Here is a 19,551-nt window from a genome sequence, read left to right on the forward strand (position 1 = left end):
TATGGCTGTGTTGTGGTTCTGAGTGGTTATATATCATTCATTTAATAATCTGGTATGTTTGGTTTTTTTTAGTTTGTAATAGTAGTTGACTGGTGAAGCTTACCTTGTATAAACTATGACATCACTAAGAGCATCAGGAAGTATTTTTCATAGTTTTAGGTTAACCAAAGACATTAAAGTGAAGAAACTGAAGTAAACTCAGAAGTTTAGTAAACAGCATAATAGCTTGAGTAACATTCATACTTTTAAAATTGCAGGTTTAACTGTTAATTTTCATTTCACAGCAAACTAATTGTATTCCTTTTCTCAAACTGAAAATAGAATTTGTGTTTTTTCAACCCATCATTTCCCTGGCATTCATGTTTAGCTGTCACTGGTATCATTGTAGTACTACTTTAGTTACTTAAAATGATGTAATTGGTACAATGAATTTTTAAATAATTACTTACTTGGTCAAGTGGCCAAGATACTCCATTCTGTATCACCATTTTTTAGTGACTTCTGCATTATTTCCTTCCTTATTTTTTTTATTAAAATGCATATTTTTCTCTCCTACAAGGGGGCTGATGGTGATCTAGAATGTAGCAGCTTAAATACTGAGAGAACTAAGAATTTCTTTTAAACCTTCATTTGTCATTGGACGTATTGCTATTTTGGGGCATATATTTGCTTTTTCGTTTACCAGTAAAATAAATATGTGGAAGTTTAAGGGAACATATTTAAGTGATGTTCAATAAAACATTTAAAGACCTGGATTAAAAATCTGTACTAAGGAAAGTGGTCCTGTCTTCTTAGCACCAACAACAGCTTCTTAGATGTTTTTCTCTGATCTCAAATTCATCTCTCTTTGACTTGAGCTCATTATTCTTTATAGTGGCACTCGTGCTCATGAATTTTGCCTAATGAAAAGATTTTTAAGAGGTTTAGACTTCATCGTATGCCTGCAAAAACTGTATTTGGTGCTGGTTTTTTGCAAGACTAAAAACAGGCTTTTTAAGAACAGTTGTAGGGATGCCTGGGTGGCTCAGTCAGTTGAGTATATGCCTTTCTCTTAGGTCATGATCCCAGGGTCCTGGGATTGAGTTCTGCAGCAGGCTCCTTGCTCAGCAGGGATCCTGCTTCTCTGCCTGCCACTCCCACTGCTTGTGTGCGCTCTCTCTGATAAATGAATCTGTAATGAAAATAGGAAAACTCTTTAAAAAAAAAAGTGTAATTGTTCAGAACAGTTCATGCCCTTGTGCTCATTGCTAAGTGATACATATGATCTTTTTGTAGTGTTGTTTTTGTCCTTAACTGAATTCAAAGATTATTTTCTTGTATATATCTAGGAGATATCTTTCTAGTTATTGTTTGAAAACATATTTTACATCTTTAATTTTGGGTGTAATTTTGGTGCTGTAATTCAGAGATGTAAAAAAGGTTTGAGAATCCTTTTTTAAATGGGAGTGGTGGGCTCTGGCACAGTGCTTGGCAGTATAGCTGGGCCTCAGAAATTATTTGCTTAAATGATTGAGGAAAGGGAAATGCTTTCTTGACTGAAAATAGCCTAAAAAGTTAACTCTTCATTTGGAAAAGGTAGGGAATGGAGTATTTAAGATATTTAAATCTGTGGGTTGAATTATGGAAGGATTATTGTTGCCCTCTGTCAGACTTTTGACAATGGGAGAAGTATATCCTCTCACCTACATGTACCTTGATACTGCTTTTGGAGACTGAATCTAGGCTAAACCATCTCATCCTAATTGTAGGAATTTAATACATATATATTTACTTATTTTGTACATACATGCTACACATATTCACACATTTAATATATACATAGAATTGTCAGTTAAGGTTTCTAATGCTGTAAATTCTTAGACCAGTATGTAATAGGCTGAGCTTTTTCGTTGGAATCTCTTTACAGAGAAGATAGTACAATGTTTTATATAGCTTATGTGTTTACTTGGAACATTTAAGATTAACTTTAGATACTGAATTTGGTGTATAGAGAATCCAGGCAGGACTCTTGGAGCTCCAGTTTCTGTGCGGTAAGGATTTCCTGACCCTCACAAAATATGTTGAGCATCCATCCTGCCTTTGCCTTTCCTTGGCTCCCCTCTCCTCCCCATTATTGCCAGTACCCATTCCTGTTTCTTCTTTTCCCCAAAAGGTTTTACATCTTATGGTTAATTATTGATTGCTATGGCCCAATTTCAGTGATCATTCTTTCTGATAAATGGAAGGAAACTGAAATTGTCTTTATGGATGCTGTGGACTTAATAGCAGAAATAGGGATGGTGCTGGATCCGTACAAAGAACTCTAGGTTGGGAATCAATAGATTCTGTTTCTATTCCTTACTGCCAGTAACAAGCTATGTAATCTTATGAAAGTCTGTCTTGGTTAAAGCGAAGCAAGTTGATTTCCAAGGTCACTCTCAACTCGAATGTGCTTTTTTTTTTTTTAAAAAAAGATTTTATTTATTTATTTGACAGAGAGATCACAAGTAGGTGGAGAGACAGAGAGAGAGGAGGAAGCAAAGCAGGCTCCCCACTGAGCAGAGAGCCTGATGAGGGGCTCGATCCCAGGGCCCTGGGATCATAACCTAAGCCAAAGGCAGAGGCTTTAACCCACTGAGCCACCCAGGCATTCCTCTAACGTACTTTTTGTGATTCATTCATTTTACATTTATTAGGTGCTTGCTTATGTGCCAACAGTGGTTTAAAGATAAAGAGATAAATAAGTTTCTGGCCTTGAGTGAGTGAGACCCCCTGAATGGTGACAATATAATGTGATAAGTGCTGTAATAGGAGAATGTGATAAGTGCTTTTTGAACAAACTGTGGGGTAAGGGTTGAGGAAGGCTTCCTCTTGGAGGTCATATTTGAGGAATTCTTAAAAGAATAGTTTATTCTTCAAGGAAGGAAGAAGGAATGTTCTAGGAAGAGCACTAAACAGAGGAATGAGTAAGCATTGCGTGTTTTGGAATGGTCAGTGGTAGGTGAGAATGGAGTATGAAGTTTGTATGAAATGGAATGGAATGGGGTATGGAGAAAGCTTAATGGTATGGGGAGGTTAGGTGGAGGTGACATTCTGAAAGGCCTTTTATGTCATTCCAAAGACTGGATTTTAAAGGCTGCTTGAAGGTGAGTGGTGAGTGGTGTGTTTGTGTGTTTAGCAGTGTTTATGCCTTCATGAGGGGTTTTGAAAAGAAGAAAGACATAATCAGATTTGTGTTTTAGAAAGATTATTTGGTGATAGTGTGGAGGGTGGACTGATTGGAGCAGTTGAAGTTGAGGCAGGAAGAGATAGTTAGAAAACTTGCAGTGTTTGGGGTGAGGAATGATCAGGGTTCAACTAAGGCAGTAGTCATTGGAATAAAACTTGAAGGGTGACTTAGAAACTATATGCATTGAGACTCTGGAGATTGAATGTGGAATTCTGGTGAAGAGTCTAGATGGTTTCAAGCTTATGTGGTTTGATTTCTGGGTGAATAATGTCAGTATCCAAGAGAATAAGGATGCAGGAGGAGGAGCAGGTTTTTAGGTGAGGGTTTAGGGGAAGTATGTTTATATTTGCTCATGTTAAGTTTTAGTTGTCTGTGAGTAATCAAAGGAGACATGAAATTCCTAGTGGGCAGTTAGATATGTGGGTCTGGGGTCAGCAGAGAAGATTAGAGCTGCATGTAAAGATTCAGAAGTCACCAGTTTACGAGTGGTAATTGTACCAATTTATGTGCAAATCACTCTGGAAGGAATGTATGGCACAACTTTTAATTGGGGTATCTTTAAAAAAGGTTCATGATCCCATGAAATTCTGTGCAACAGTTTGTGTCTTTGCATATATGTATAATTGGATTCTCAAAGGGGTCTGTGACCCAAGATTACTGTGGAATACTGGAATGGAGTAAGAATGATCAATCTTAATACAGATACATGGGGAATCCTGAAATTAAGGAGAAGACAGAGGAAGAGGATGTAAAAGAGGTGGAGGAGACAAGTGTTGGGGGAAAAGGGAAGAGAGCATTTTAAGGAAGAGTGATCAACCAGAAATGCACGTTGGTTTGGGATTAGCAATTTTTCCTTCTATTAAAAGATGAAATCTAGGGAAAAATAATTTAGTGTATGAATAATTGGAAGGTAAATTGTTATAGGGAAGGAAGGTTGAAGGTGGAAGTGAGAAGGTATGTTGAATACAGTTAGGTGGGTAACTGAAAGGATTGGAGCCAGAGGCAGTAGAGGATGGGAGAAGAAAGAAGAAAAGGGTGTGTGTGTGTGTGTGTGTGTGTTGCAGGGGGAGTGGATGTGGGGAGAACAGGAGGTGGAGAAAGGGGGAGAATATTTAAGTATTAAAGCCTGTGGTATTTTGAAAATATGAGGGGAAGGGGAAACATGCCAAGTATTTATTGGATTTTATTTTGTAACATACAGAAAATTTCAGTGTATAAAATAGGACTTTAATATACTTATCACCTCAACAATTACCGATATCCAACTGTAAGACTTTTGATGCACTCTTATAAATCTTGCTGTAAAATCTTAGAATCATCGAATTTTAGAGCTGGAAGGAACTTAGGTATTTAGTCATTTTTTAGCTTTAAGAAATGGAGGACCAAGTCAATTTTAATGGCACTTCATTGTTATTCATTACATTTTTTAAAACTCAAAATTGATGAGATTTGTACAGTTACAGAATTAACTATTATAGTGGATGCCAGGTATGCATTACCCAAATCCCCACTTCAGGATTGAAGGACTTCATTCTCTTAATTATGGGGAGTGTTGCTCCCAAAGGTCCCTTTCAATTGCCCTTGGCTTGAAGAGAGCCAAGCCAAGCTCACAACCCTTCTTGGGAGTAGCGTGCATCTAAAGACTAGTCCATTAAAGACCTGGCTCCCTTGCCCCAACGTTCCTAGTTCCTAGCTTCACTCACAGCTTCCAGTGGTGTCTTCTGAGGTCTTTGTTGTGATTGTATCCCAGCCTAACTTGTTCTTCCTCTGCTACTTCCTTTCTCTGCTGTGGTAGTCCTAAGTGTGCCCCAGGTAAACTTCAAGGAGGTGAACTTTAAAATTTTTGATGAAAAATTACTGATGAACTTTAAAATTTCTTTTGAGGGCGCAGCCTGGGTGGCTCAGTCAGTTAAGTGTCTGCCTTCCCCTCTGGTTATGATCCCAGGATCCTGGGATTGAGTTCCTCATGGAGCTCCCTGCTTTTCCCTCTGGCCTCCCCACTGCTCACGTGCTCTCTCTCTAGCAAAAACGAAATCTTTAAAAAGAATAAAATTTCTTTTGATATGTAATGGATTTCCTAGACTTTACAGGATTAACATTATTAATTTTTCATTTTTCTGAGACATACCAGGCAAATGTTGATAGAATCATGTGATAATATGATAAAAAGAAATTTAATTTTATAGTGCCAAACATACAGAAAAAAATTGATCATTGGGACATGTTTTAGGATGTAGCAAAAATAGGAATGAATACTTCCTTAAACATGTTGAATAATCTTGGCATTTAGTTAGCTTCCTTCCCCACCCTGTATCATTCATTGCTAGTGTTTCTGCTCTCTTTTTTTGTATTGCCTTTTGTAAATTAAAAGTTGACCCCCCCCCCTTTCCAGATCAAACTCATGTTTTCATTGTTTTTTTTCTTGAGAATATTTTATGGACACATTCTTTCCCCCCTTTTTTGGTCATGCTGTAGAGAATGGAATATACAAATACACTATAAAGTATATTTGAAATAAATATGGTTGGATTGAGTCTTTTTTTATAATTATTTTTTAAAGATTTTTTTTTTTATTTGACATTGACACAGTGAGAGAGGGAACACAAGCAAGGGGAGAGGGAGAAGCAGGCTTCCCACTGAGCAGAGAGCCTGACATGGGGCTCGATCCCAGGACCCTGGGATTATGACCTGAGCCAAAGGCAGATGCTTAACGACTGAGCCACCCAGGCATCCTGGATTGAGCCTTCATACAAAAATCTTGCCCTTGTGGTTCAGGAAGGATGTGTCCAGCAGAATCCAAGACTGCATTCCTAAGCAGAATACTTATTTGATTTTCTGTCTGCAACATTTGAGAGTGCCTTTTCAAATTCAAGTGTGTACCTGTCATCAGTCAGATATTTTGTCATTGCTATAAGTTACCGTCCTTTCTTGGATCCAAGAGCTTCGGAGCAATGTGATTCGGCTGGCAACAGTATTCTTACTGCTCTTATTTAATTTATTTATTAAAGAGTTTATTTATTGGGGTGTCAGGGCAGCTCAGTTGGTTAAGTGTCTGCCTTCAGCTTGGGTCATGATCCCAAGGTCCTGGGATCAATCAAGCCCCACATTGGGCTCTCTGTTCTGCAGGTAGCCTGCTTCCTCTCCCTTTGGTGCTCCTCCTGTTTGTGTTTGCTCTTTCCCTCATTCTTTAAAAAAAAAAAAGATTTGATTTATTTGTCAGGGGGCATGGGTGGGGAGAGCGTGTGCACAACCTGGGGGAGGGGCAGGTGGAGAGAGAAGCAGGCTCCCCAATCAACAGAGAGCCTGATATGGAACTCATCACAGGACCCTGGGATCATAACCAGAGTTGAAGGCAGATTTTTTTTTTTTTAAATAGTCATATAATATATTTTTTATCCCCAGGGGTACAGGTCTGTGAATCGCCAGGTTTACACACCTCACAGCACTCACCAAAGCACGTACCCTCCCCAGTGACCATAACCCCACTCCCCTTCTCCCAACCCCCCTCCCCCAAACAACCATCAGTTTGTTAGTGAGATTAAGAGTCTCTTATGGTTTGTCTCCCTCCCAATCCTATCTTGTTTCATTTATTATTCTCCTACCCCCTTGACCCCCCATGTTCCATCTCCACTTTCTCAATTCAGGGAGATCATATGATAGTTGTCTTTCTCCGCTTGACTTATTTCGCTAAGCATGATACCCTCTAGTTCCATCCACGTCGTCGCAAATGGCAAGATTTCACTTCTTTTGATGGCTGCAGAGTATTCCATTGTGTATATATACCACATTTTCTTTATCCATTGCTGCTACAAACATTCGAGTGCATGTGCCCCTTCTGATCACTACGTTTGTATCTTTAGGGTAAATACCCAGTAGTGCAATTGCGGGGTTGTAGGGTAGTTCTATTTTAAACATTTTGAGGAACCTCCATGCTGTTTTCCAGAGTGGTTGCACCAGCTTGCATTCCTGCCAACAGTGTAGGAGGGTTCCCCTTTCTCCACATCCTCGCCAGCATCTGTCATTTCATGACTTGTTAATTTTAACCATTCTGACTGGTGTGAGGTGATATCTCATTGTGGTTTTGATTTGTATTTCCCTGATGCCAAGTGATATGGAGCACTTTTTCATTTGTCTGTTGGCCATCTGGATGTCTTCTTTGCAGAAATGTCTGTTCATGTCTTCTGCCCATTTCTTGATTGGATTATTTGCTTTTTGGGTGTTGAGTTTGCTAAGTTCTTTATGGATTTTGGACACTAGCCCTTTATCTGATATGCCGTTTGCAAATATCTTCTCCCATTCTGTCAGTTGTCTTTTGGTTTTGTTAACTGTTTTCTTTGCTGTGCAGAAGCTTTTGATCTTGATGAAATCCCAATAGTTCATTTTTGCCTGAAGGCAGATTCTTTACCAACTGAGCCACCCAGGCATCCCTCTTCTTGCTTCTATCTTTTTTTTCTAAAAGATTTTATTTATTTATTTGACAGACAGAGGTCACAAGTAGGCAAAGAGGCAGGCAGAGAGAGGAGGAAGCAGGCTCCTCCCCACTGAGCAGAGAGCCTGATCCGGGGCTCGATCCCAGGAACCCGGGATCACGACCCAAGCCGAAGGCAGAGCCTTGAACCCACTGAGCCACCCAGGTGCCCCCTCTTCTTGCTTTTAATAAAGCTTCCCTCCCCTTCCCCCTTTGTCAGTAATTCTTCCCGTATATATAACTGTAGACAAACTTAAGGTGATCAGTGAAGTTTCTGGGCCATTTGGAAAGGAATAGCTGATGAAAAGTACATTATTGTATTCAAATATGATTTTAGAGTCAGTAACAAAAAGTGAACCTAGAAAACTTCCTACTGAAGAGCTCTGCTTTTTTGGAGTATTTTGAGATAACGAGTTAGTACTATTTTCTTGATTTTCTTTAGTAATGATTTTAAAAAACTCTCATGGAATATAATTCCATTTTAGCAAGTAAAGTTTTGTCAATTATTACTGTCTTCCCTTTCTTAGAACTTTGGTACGATTTTCTGATCGCTTTTTATTTTCTGATTAGTTTTGATATGGGTCCATTTGTGGGGAAGGAAATTTAGGTTGATGTGGAAACACACTTAATTAATGCAGAGGAATGTATCTTTTATGATACCATTTCTTTTTTATGTAGCTTGCATTATCGGCAGAAGCAGAAAACTGCGTCCTTTTGTAGGATGCCACATACTTTACATCTGATGGGTTCTGTGATTTTTTTTTTCCTTTTTCATTATTTCAGTGAAACTGGTTGAGAGATTACAAAGGTTGGTTGTCCCTCCTCTCCTCCCCCGCCCCCAACCAGATATTTTTCTTTTCTTTTCTTTTTTTTTAATTAAAAAAAAAATTTTTTTTTTAAAGATTTTACTTACTTATTTGACAGAGATCACACGTAGGCAGAGAGGCAGGCAGGAGTAGTGGGGGGAAGCAGGCTCCCCGCTGAGCAGAGAGAGCCTGATGTGGGGCTCCATCCCAGGACCTGAGATCATTACCCGAGCCGAAAGCAGAGGCTTAACCCACTGAGCCACCCAAGCGCCCCATGGACCAGATATTTTTCTATATATCTGTATATGTATGTAACTATTTAAGTATTTGTGGAATTTGTATGTCCCTGTGGATTCTTTGAGTGTTTAATACTCTAATTTCCAAGAATGCTTCTTAGAAAACTGTTATGATGGTTTTAGTTATTAACCATGGCCTGCCTGTGTGCATTTTTTACTTTCCAGTAGTGGTATTTCAGGATGTTGTTGAGGTGAGTCTTGGCTAATTTTCCTGATCCTCAGGTGTCATCTCAGATACAAGTAAGATTTATGTAAAATTACTTGCATTATTTGAGGTTACTGATTAGTCAGTCTTTGTTACTATAATAGAAGCATTTCCAGGAGTGGGAATTCTGGAGAGGGGATGGTGGTAAATACAGAATGTTTTGGTCCTGATAAATGCTGTTTATGTGCCTATGCCATTTTACTTAGAATTACAAGATCCCTTTTTTGTCAAATGCAAAAAATTAAGCCATTGAGATAGTTTAATTTCTTAAACCATTTTCTATTTTTTAATTGTTTTCATTTTACTGAAATTACTTTCATTGGGATCATTTCTTTTCCATATAAACTCTAAAACGAGAATTAATGATTTTTCAGTTCCTTTGTTGTTATGTCTAACTTATCTATGTTACATTTAACCTGTTGTAGCTTTTGCCATTGTAGATTTTATTTTATGATCATTATTACTGCCAGTTCCAGTATTCACAGGGTAATGTTTTAGTCATTAACAAATTTTGCTAAACATTTGAGTCATTATCAGTTTTACTTTTTCTTGTGTCCTCCCTCCACACCCCCTACACTTAATTTCCTCCAATAATGTGATGAAAATACTAGTGGAGTTAAATGCTGTCACAGTTAAAATGGAGAAGCAGAAAGATCTTTCTTTGGATATAAGATCTAATTTACTTGGTAATCTACATGTCAACATAAGATTTATAGTATGTCCACTTTTACCATTGGTATTTTGAAGTGAATGGATTGCCAGTTGCTTTTAAAAAAATTGGGATCAGTTATGTAGAGTTTGCTAAGAGAGTAATGATATTCTTATTTGCTTATGCTAGGGAGAAGTGTGTTTTTGTTTTTGTAATTTTATTTATTTTTAATAAACATATAATGTATTTTTATCCCCAGGGGTACAGGTCTGTGAATCACCATGTTTTACATAGAGAAGTGCGTTTTTCTCAAATGGAGAAGGGGCAGTCTGATTTGAGACCTAGTTACAGTTCATTTGCTTATTTGTTTTGGCACTTTGGGTCTTTCTCTCAAACTTAAGCTGCTTTGTAAATCTCGCAGTCAGTGATTGTTGTCAGTGATAGGGATAAAATGCATGGCAGCTGGTCCAAGTGCCCAAGCTTTGTATATTACTGTAATTATTTGAATGATCTATGTTAAATCTATTTAAAAATGGGGAAATCCTGTGGCTAAAAAGTATGTTTATTGAGAAAAGTATAGTTTATAAAATGTGTTTATGATGGGTGAATTAAAGCCCTTTTCTAGTCCCTTTATTTTTTTTTAAAGATTTTATTTATTTATTTGACAGAGAGAGATTACAAGTAGGCAGAGAGGCAGGCAGAGAGAGGAGGAAGCCAGCTTCCTGCTGAGCAGAGAGCCCAATTCGGGACTCGATCCCAGGACCCTGAGATCATGACCTGAGCCGAAGGCAGCAGCTTAACCAACTGAGCCACCCAGGCGCCCTCTAGTCCTTTAAAAGTTAAAGCTAAATATGGCTTATATTATTTAAATTGTTGATTTAGGCGTGATAATGGCATTGTGGGTTACAAAAGAGGATGTACTTTGTAATGATTTATACTGATGAATATATAGAGGTGAGTTGATGTCTGGGACTTGTTTGAAATACTTAATAAAAGGGTAGATGAAGCAAATACAGTATGGTCTTGATAATTATTGAATCTGGGTGATGTATACGGAGGATAATTATACTATTTTCTCATTTTTTCTGTTTGAAAATTTTATTATAAAAAGTTTCATAAAATTAACATTAAAAAAATCTGATATTAAGTATCTTAGTAAATTATTAGCAGTTACCTATTCCTGGAATTGCCGTTGGGTAATCTAAAACTGAGACTCGGTTCCAAATTATAATTGGCTGATTGGGGATGGGAAAAGTTAATAAGAGGGAGAACAGACAAGGAAATTAGTAACTTTTTTAGGTGAGGAGTAAAAATGAATATTTAATCTATAGTCTTTTTGTCAATATAGCATCAGTAATTGTTTAAGGCACATAGTATCCTAATTCATTTAGTTACAGGACAGCTTGTGTTATGTAAAGGAAGAAATTCGTGTGATACATTGCAATCTAAGGATTCAAGGCAATGCAGTGAGAAATTATTTTGTTATAAATTATACATTTTTATTATTTATTTATCTATCTATTTATTTATTTATTTATTTTAAAAGACTTTATTATTTGGGAGAGAACATAGAGGAAGAGGGAGAAGCAGACTCCTGGTTGAGCAGAGAGCCTGACACACACAGGGCTTGATCCCAGGACCCTGAGATCATGACCTGAGCCAAAAGGCAGACGTTGAACTGAGCTACTCTGGCGCCTCTCAAATGATAACATTTTTAAAGTCTGAAGTCTGAGACTTTTTCTTTTTTTTTGAGAGAGAGTGAGTGTGCGCATAGGGTCGGGGGAAGGGGTTGTTGGTGGGTAGAGTGGGAGAGAGAGAATCCCAAATAGGTTCCATGCCCAGTGGGGAGCCCCTCGCAGGGCTTGATCCCAGAACCCCGAGATAATGACCTCAGCAGAAATCAAGAGCTATTTGCCCAATCGACTCAGCCACTCAGGTGCCCGAAGATACCTTTTTTTGAACAAGTTTTTTTGGTACTTGAATGTGAAACTATATGGAATATGATATAAAATTAATTAAATTTCTCCCTCAATACTGCCCAGTTTTTAACAGTACAGTCTGCGAATGAGTGACACATTTCCCCTTGACTCACATTGTCCATCCATTTTATTTTCTAGGGTAAGATGTATTTTTACAATTCTAAAACTGTTACGTAACATTTCTTAATTTTGCTGGGAGGAGTTTCCTTAGGGACAGATGCACAGTAGATAAATACATGGCTGACAACCACTTCTAAGAAACCCCTGAATCTTTTACTTTCTCCCTCCTTTCACTGGAACTGCCTTTATCATGAAGTGTAAAGAGAACCCTTTGGGAAGCCTTTGACAGTTAAGATGGTTAGCTGAGTGCACAAAACAAGTTTGGTATAGATATCTCTAACGGTGGGTTAAAGTTTTGGATATTTGTGTTGGGGAATGGTTGGGCAGTCCAATAGGTATTGAGGCCAGGTGATGGAAATTCTTAAGAACTCAGTAATGGTGAAGTCTTGAATCAATAAGTGGGAGTTTTTGATACGCTTTGTAGCCTCCAGTTCTCAGTATTAGGCATACTCTCCTAATACCTCAGCAAGAAATACAAAGATGTGTACAGTGTAAAAATTCTTTAAGATGCTTGGTAGTTTAGGGGAAGTTTTGCTTGGAATGACTGGTGAAAAAAAGATCAGTAACAGAATGAAGGCAATCCTTATCACTTAGCTTGTACAATTTGCAGATCATTAGGGATTATAAAATGACATTCAAATTATATTGTTTTATTTATTAGCTGCATTTTTTTCTGTAAAGAGAAACTTTTCATCTGTGGGTTACTTGGTATCATTTATATATAGTTAAATCAGAATAAACGGTTGAAGCTTGCTCTTTATTTACCGCTTTTCAAACTAATGAGGCATCCTGAAACGGATTTTCCTTCCTTTTTTTATTCTTCCTTTCCTCCCTTCCAACCATCCATGAACTCCGAGATCTGAACTTTATAGATCTACTGCATTCTGTTGCATGCTCAAATTTTCTTATGTTTGGCCAGCAGGAACCTTTTCAGGTTTGCTCCTAGGTCCCTTTAACACAGTCCCGATATTTGATAGTTTCCTTACTTTCCGTTATAACAATGTAATCAAAACTCATCTTGTCTAATTTATGTCACAGATCTGGAATCAGTGATTTGTCTCAGAAGCTGTGAATTCTTTGAACAGGAAATTGTTTTTCAGTGCCATTATCTGAGTTCATTGCTTCTGGGGTTAGTCCTTTGCTTCCAGGCTTTTTCAGTGTGTTGTGCTATGAAATATGCACACTTAAGATGCAAACATGAATTCATACTGATAAATCCAGTTGAAATTCAGAACTACAGGATTTTTTGCTTAGTGTTTTCTATCGTAGGACTTCCTTGTTCCTATTTTTTAAAAAAATCCAGATTCTTAAGGACATCAGCATTTACTTTATTCCACAGTAAACATCATCACCTTCATAGTGACTGTCAATGTTACTACCACCAATGTGATGACTGAAAAAACAAAACTAGGATGCTAGTATCAGTCAATTTTTTGTGTTTTAAAATTATTTAAAATAGTTAATCTCTGAATGGTTATACCAACAGTTTGATATGAAATTAAGGTTACTTGCTTTGCTTTTCATTTTTAGGGGTTTCTTTTATTTGTTAATCTTTTAAAAGGTTTTATCTATTTGAGAGAGAGAGAGAGGGAGAACAGGAGCAGGGGAGAGACTGAGGGAGAAGCGGGCTTCCTGGGACTTGATTCCAGGACCCTGAGACCATGGCCCGAGGCAAAGGCAGATGCCCAACCCACTGAGCCACCCAGGTGCCCCTAGGGGTTGTTTAAAAATTTTAGTTTATTTTATAATTATGTAAAAATACTTACAAGGATTGAAAGTTAAAAGCTACAAAACAAGTTAAACCCAGAATAGTCCTAGCCGAGTCTTTTCCTTTTTACGTTCGTCTAGTCTATCCTTCCCAATAGTTATTGTTTAACCTTACATTTTATTCTTTTAAGTGCTGCTTCTTTTAAGATAAACATATCTATATATTCATATCCCCTACATCCTGTTTTAAGTCAAGGGTACTCTAAGAATTCCTATATTAGGTAGAAGGTTGGATTTCATAACTACTGGTGTCTAAGGTGTTCTTTTTTTTTTTTTTAAGATTTTAGAGTTGTGCAGCTGTCACCCTGTTACGGTATTAGAACATTTTCATCACTGCTAAAAGTTCCATTGTACCCACTTAGTTAATCCCTGCTCCTGGTTCCCATCCTAGACAACAACTAGTTCGGCTTTTCTGTCATTTCTAGACATTTTATATAAATGAAATAATCCAATAATGTACTCTTTTGCATCTGGCTTCTTTCATTTAGCACACTTATGAAGTTAATCATATTGTAGCATGTACCAGTAGTTCTTTTGACAGCCGAACAGTATTCCATTGTATGAATATACTACATTTTGTTTATCTTCTCACTGGTTGGTGGACGTTTGGATTGATTTCAGTTTTTTGTCCTAAATAATGCAGCTATGCATATTTTACATAAATTTATATGGACATATATTTTCATTTCTCTTTGAGATATGAAAGCTCCTGCTCCTAGGAGCAGAATTTCTGGTTTGTATGGTAAATTTATGTTTAACTCTTTAAGAAATTATTTTTAAGAAACTGCCAAACTTTCCAATCTGATCTATGGTTTTACATTCTCATCAGTAATACAGAAGGGTTCCAGTTTTTCCACATCTTTGCCAGCTGTTGGTATACTGTCCATTTTGAATTTATTCATTCTAATAGGTGTGTAAGCTGTGGTAAAAGTTTTACTTTCCTTAATGATATTGAGCATATTTCACGTGCTTCATAGACACCCTTTTTTTTGGTGAAATGTTTATTCAGATCTCTTGCTCACTTTTTTTTCCATCATAAAGATTTTAATTTTCACTTTTTTTTTTTACTTTTAAAAGATTTTTTAAGGATATATCACATTGTAAATCATAATTCATATTAGGGATTCTAAGAAATATGATAAAACCCAACTGATTAGATGGTTCTCAGATATTTCCAGTGCTTTTAACGGGTGAAATACATAGTTTCAGTCCCTTGAAAGTACATAAGCTCTATACTAAGCCATTTATATGTACTTTTAGGACTTCTTTTTACATTTTTTTTCTCTTACAATGTTACATTAGTCACCATACAGTACATCATTAGTTTTTGACATAGTGTTCCATGATTCATTGTTTGTGTATAACACCCAGTGCTTCATGCAATACATGCCTTCCTTAATACCCATCACTGGGCTAACCCATCCACCCACCCCTTTTCCCTCTAAAACCCTCAGTTTGTTTCCTGGAGTCCATAGTCTCTCATTGTTTGTCTCTTTCTGATTCCCCTCCCCTTCATTTTTTCCCTTCCTTCTCCTAATGTCCTCCATGCTATTTCTTATGTTCCACAAATAAGGGAAACCATATGATAATTGTCTTTCTCTGCTTGACTTATTTCACTTAGCATAATTTCCTCCAGTTCCGTTGATGTTGATGCAGATACCGGGTATTCATCCTTTCTGATTGCCGAGTAATATTCCATTGTGTATATGGGCCACATCTTTATCCATTCGTCTGTTGTAGGGCATTTGAGCTCCTTCCACAGTTTGGCTGTTGTGGACATTGCTCCTGTAAACATTGGGGTGCATGTGCCCCTTCTTTTCACTGCATCTGTATCTTTGGGGTAAATACCCAGTGCAGTTGCTGGGTCAGAGGGTAGTTCTGTTTTTAACTTTTTGAGGAACCTCCACACTGTTTTCCTAAGTGGCCGTACCAGCTTGCATTCCCGTCAACAGTGTAAGAGGATTCCCCTTTCTCCACAATCTCTCCATCATTTGTTGTTTCTTGCCTTGTCAGTTTTGCCATTCTGATGGGTGTAAGGTGGTATCTCAGTGTGGTTTTGATTTGAATTTCCCTGATGGCTAATGATGTTGAACATTTTTTCTTGTATCTGTTAGCCATTCGTATGTCTTCTTTGGAAAAGTGTCTGATCATGTCTTGTGCCCATTTTTTGATTTGATTATCTGATTTTGGGTGTTGAGTTTGAGAAATTTTTTTATAGATCTTAGGTACCAGCCCTTTATCTGTAGTGTCATTTGCATATATCTCTCCCATTCCGTGGGTTGCTACTTTGTTTTGTTGACTGTGCCTTCTGCTGTGCGGAGCTTTTTATCTTGATGAAGTCCAAAAAGTTCATTTTTGTTTTTGTTTCCTTTGCCTTTGGAGATGGGTCTTGAAAGAAGTTGGTGTGGCTGATGGCAAAGAGGTAACTTCCTGCATGTTCTCCTCTAGGATTTTGATGATTCCTGTCTCACGTTGAGGTCTTTTATTCATTTAGGGTTTATCTTTGTGTATGGTGTAAGAGAATGATCGAGTTTCATTCTTCTGTATATAGCAGTACAGTTTTCCCAACACCATTTATTGAAGAGACTGTCTTTTTTCCACTGGATGTTTTTTTCCAGCTTTATTGAAGATTAGTGACCATAGAGTTGATGGTCCATATGGGTTCTCTATTCTGTTCCACTGACCTGTGTGTCTTTTTTTGTGCCAGTACCATGCTGTCTTCGTGATCATAGCTTTATAATATAGCTTGAAATCAGGCAATGTGATGCCCCCAGCTTTGTTTCTCTTTTTCAACATTTCCTTGGCAATTTGGGGTCTTTTCTGGTTCCATACAAATTTTAGGATTGTTTGTTCCAGCACTTTGAAAAATGCTGTTGGTACTTTGGTCCAAATGGTGTTTAAAATATAGATTGCTTTGGGCAGCATAGACATTTTAACAATGTTTATTTTTCTGATCCATGAGCATGGAATGTTTTTCTGTCTTTCTGTGTCTTCTTCAATTTCTATCATAAGTGTTCTGTAGTTTCTTGAGAATAGATCCTTTACTTCCTCAGTTAGGTTTATTCCAAAGTATCTTGTGGTTTTTGGTGCTATTGTAAATGGCATTGATTCCCTAATTTCTCTTTCTACAGTTACATTGTTAGTGTATAGGATAGCAACTGATTTTCTGTGCATTGATTTTGTATCCTGCCACATTACTGAATTGCTGTATGAGTTCTAGTAATTTGGGGGTGGAGCCTTTTGGGTTGTCCATATAAAGTATGTCATCTGCAAAGAGAAGAATTTGACTTTTTCTTTACCAGTTTGAATACCTTTTATTTCTTTTTGTTGTCTGATTGCTGTTGCCAGGACTTCTAGTACTGTACTGAACAGTAGTGGTGAGAGTGGGCATCCTTGTCATTGTTCCTAATCTTAAGGGAAGGGAAGGCTCTCAGCTTTTCCCCATTGAGAATGATCTTCGCTGTGGGCTTTTCGTAGATGGATTTTAGGAATTTCCCTCTATCCTTACACTCTGAAGAGTTTTAATCAGCAAAGGATGCTGTATTTTGTCAAATGCTTTTTCTGCATCAATTGAGAGGGCCATATGGTTCTGGTCTCTCCTATTAATGTGTTCTGTCATACTGATTGGGTTTTTTTTTTGCCCACTTTAAAAATTGAGTTGTCTTTTTATTGATTTGTAGGAAGTGTTTTTAATATGTCATGTTATAAGCCCTTTTTCAGATAAGTGATTTGCAAATATTTTTTCCCATACTGTGGATTATCTTTTTCAGTTTCTTTCTTTCTTTCTTTCTTTTTAAAGATTTTATTTATTCATTTTATAGCAAGCACAAGCAGGCAGAGGAGCAGGCCCAGGGAAGAGGGAGAAGTAGACTCCCCATTGAGTAAGGAGCCTGACTTAGAGCTTGATCCTAGGACTCTGGGATCATGATCTGAGCTGAAATCAGATGCTTAATTGGCTGAGCTACCCAGGCACCCCTATCTTTTTGTTTTCTTAATGGTGTCTTTTGAAGCACACATTTTTAATTTTGTGGAAATCCACTTTATAACTTTTTCCTTTTTGCAGATTGTGCATTGATGTCACACCTAACACTTTGCCTGGCCCAAAGTCATGATTTTCTCCTGTGTTTTTCTTCTAGAATTTTAGGTCTTATATATAAGGTGTCTGCGATCTGTTTTGAGTTAATGTTTGTACATATTGTGAGGTAAGGATCTAAGTAGTTGTTGGGTTTTTGGTTGTTTTTTTTCCTGTTTGTTTTTTGTTGTTGTTGTTGTTGTTTTGCATTTGGATATTAAATTGTCCGACGTGATGTGGAAAATACTCTCCCTGTTGAATTATCTGCACACATCACAGCAATCAGTAGGCTGTAAATTTAAGAATTTCTGTGCTCTTTGTTCTATATGATTTGTATGTTTATCCTTTGCCATTGCCACATTGTTTTGGTTACTATAGCTTTAAAGATGATTTGGAAATTTGATAGTATATGTTCTCCAAATCTGCTCTTTTTAAATAATTGCTCTGGCTATACTAGGTCCTCTGATTCCACAAAAATTTTAGAATCAGTAAATTTCTTTAAAAAGACACTGGCATTTTTATAAAGATTGCATTGAATTTATAGATAACTTGAGGTAAATTGTCTTCTTGTTTGTGGCCTGTTTAACGTGGGCTTGTGTAACCTCAGGCTGTTAAGAACTGAGCTTTTTGCCTTCTCCAGCTGGCTAGCCTCTGAGAAGTCACTTACAGTGATCATGTTTCTGGGGCTCTGCATCATTCTCTGCACTAAATGGAGTGAGCACCCTTCTGTCACAGCATCTTCTGGTCTTCAGGGTAACACTGATGGAACTGAATGGAAGGGGAGAACTGGGCAGCCCCAGACTGGACCACCACAGATTCTCACTGTTGTTACCTGAAATTGAGCAGTTTTTCAAACATATAAATGCTTATCAAATGGTTTTATCTTTGATTATGAAAATGATTCATTTCCTCAAAAGTTTGCAGGTTTATAGTTGCTTTTAAGGGAGAGAGTTTGCTGATTTCACTTGGCTGTGGCCTGAGGTATCTTCTTTTCCATGCCAGAGTCTTACTAACTACATAATTTTGTATGAGAAACAGGTGCTACTTTGAGTTTATTACTAACTGTTTGTCCTGAATTTGGAACCAAGAACCATTGCTTCTTTGTGGAGTTGAGTGGAAATAGTGAGTGGATCTAGTTGTTTTCTCTTTCCTGTTACATAATCTACACAGGTCATTTATAATTTGGAGACCATTTTCAGTTTTATGTGATGTTCTGCTTCGGATACTTGCGGTTTATGACTAGGGTCATTTTGAATTTGTCAGAAGAATTGGGAGTCTGGTAGTATGCCCCTTTTTTTCCTTTTTAATACATTTAAACATAATTCTTTGTCCTTGCATTTTGACTTTCTGTAGGAGAATTTGAGTCTTAATCATGTATTACTCCCTTTTTTTATTTAGATAAATGAACATAGTTCTTTTTCACCATAACATTTCAGCCTTCTCAGTTTTAAATTAGTATATATAATAAAATGGTTGGAGTTACACTTTTTTGGCGGGGGGGATGAAGATGACTGTACTGATTAATACCTGTAAACTATGTTTAATGAGGGTAGGGACTAAGTGTCTCTTATTCATATCTTTTTCCCAGTGTTTAATACAAAATAAACAGTATGATTTTGCCAGTACATGGTAGCATTACAGTGTTGTGTTTGGTTTAGGTTCTAAGGGTTTTAAGCCAAGTTTGTGCTTTTGGTGACTGATTTTCACATCTCTGTACCCTTTGGAGAGGAGGATAAGAAAGTGGACTAGAACATACCGTTTGGGAGAGAAGTACAGAATCAAGGAAGATTCTGGTTTGAGATAAAGGAATGGGGAATATGGTATAGAAGTGAAGCGGACTATTGAGTATTTTTCCATTTCCTGTAAGATAACGTTTTTTTGTTATCTGGTCTAGTGAGTTTAACCCATCTTAATTTTAATAGATTACTTATAATCTCATCTTAACTTCAGTGTATGAAATTGTATATTTATTTTACTAAAA

General features: G+C 37.3%; 1 protein-coding gene across 3 annotated transcripts in view; it reads left to right on the forward strand.

The window, feature by feature from the left end:
* The window catches only part of MSL2 (MSL complex subunit 2), a 40,320-nt gene that overhangs the window by 16,836 nt on the left and 3,933 nt on the right, over positions 1 to 19,551 (forward strand). The window lies entirely within an intron of this gene.

Source organism: Mustela putorius, unplaced genomic scaffold, assembly GCF_011764305.1.
Source record: "Mustela putorius furo isolate JIRA1106 unplaced genomic scaffold, ASM1176430v1.1 tig00003834_pilon_pilon_pilon, whole genome shotgun sequence".
In the NCBI taxonomy this organism is placed as follows: domain Eukaryota; kingdom Metazoa; phylum Chordata; class Mammalia; order Carnivora; family Mustelidae; genus Mustela; species Mustela putorius.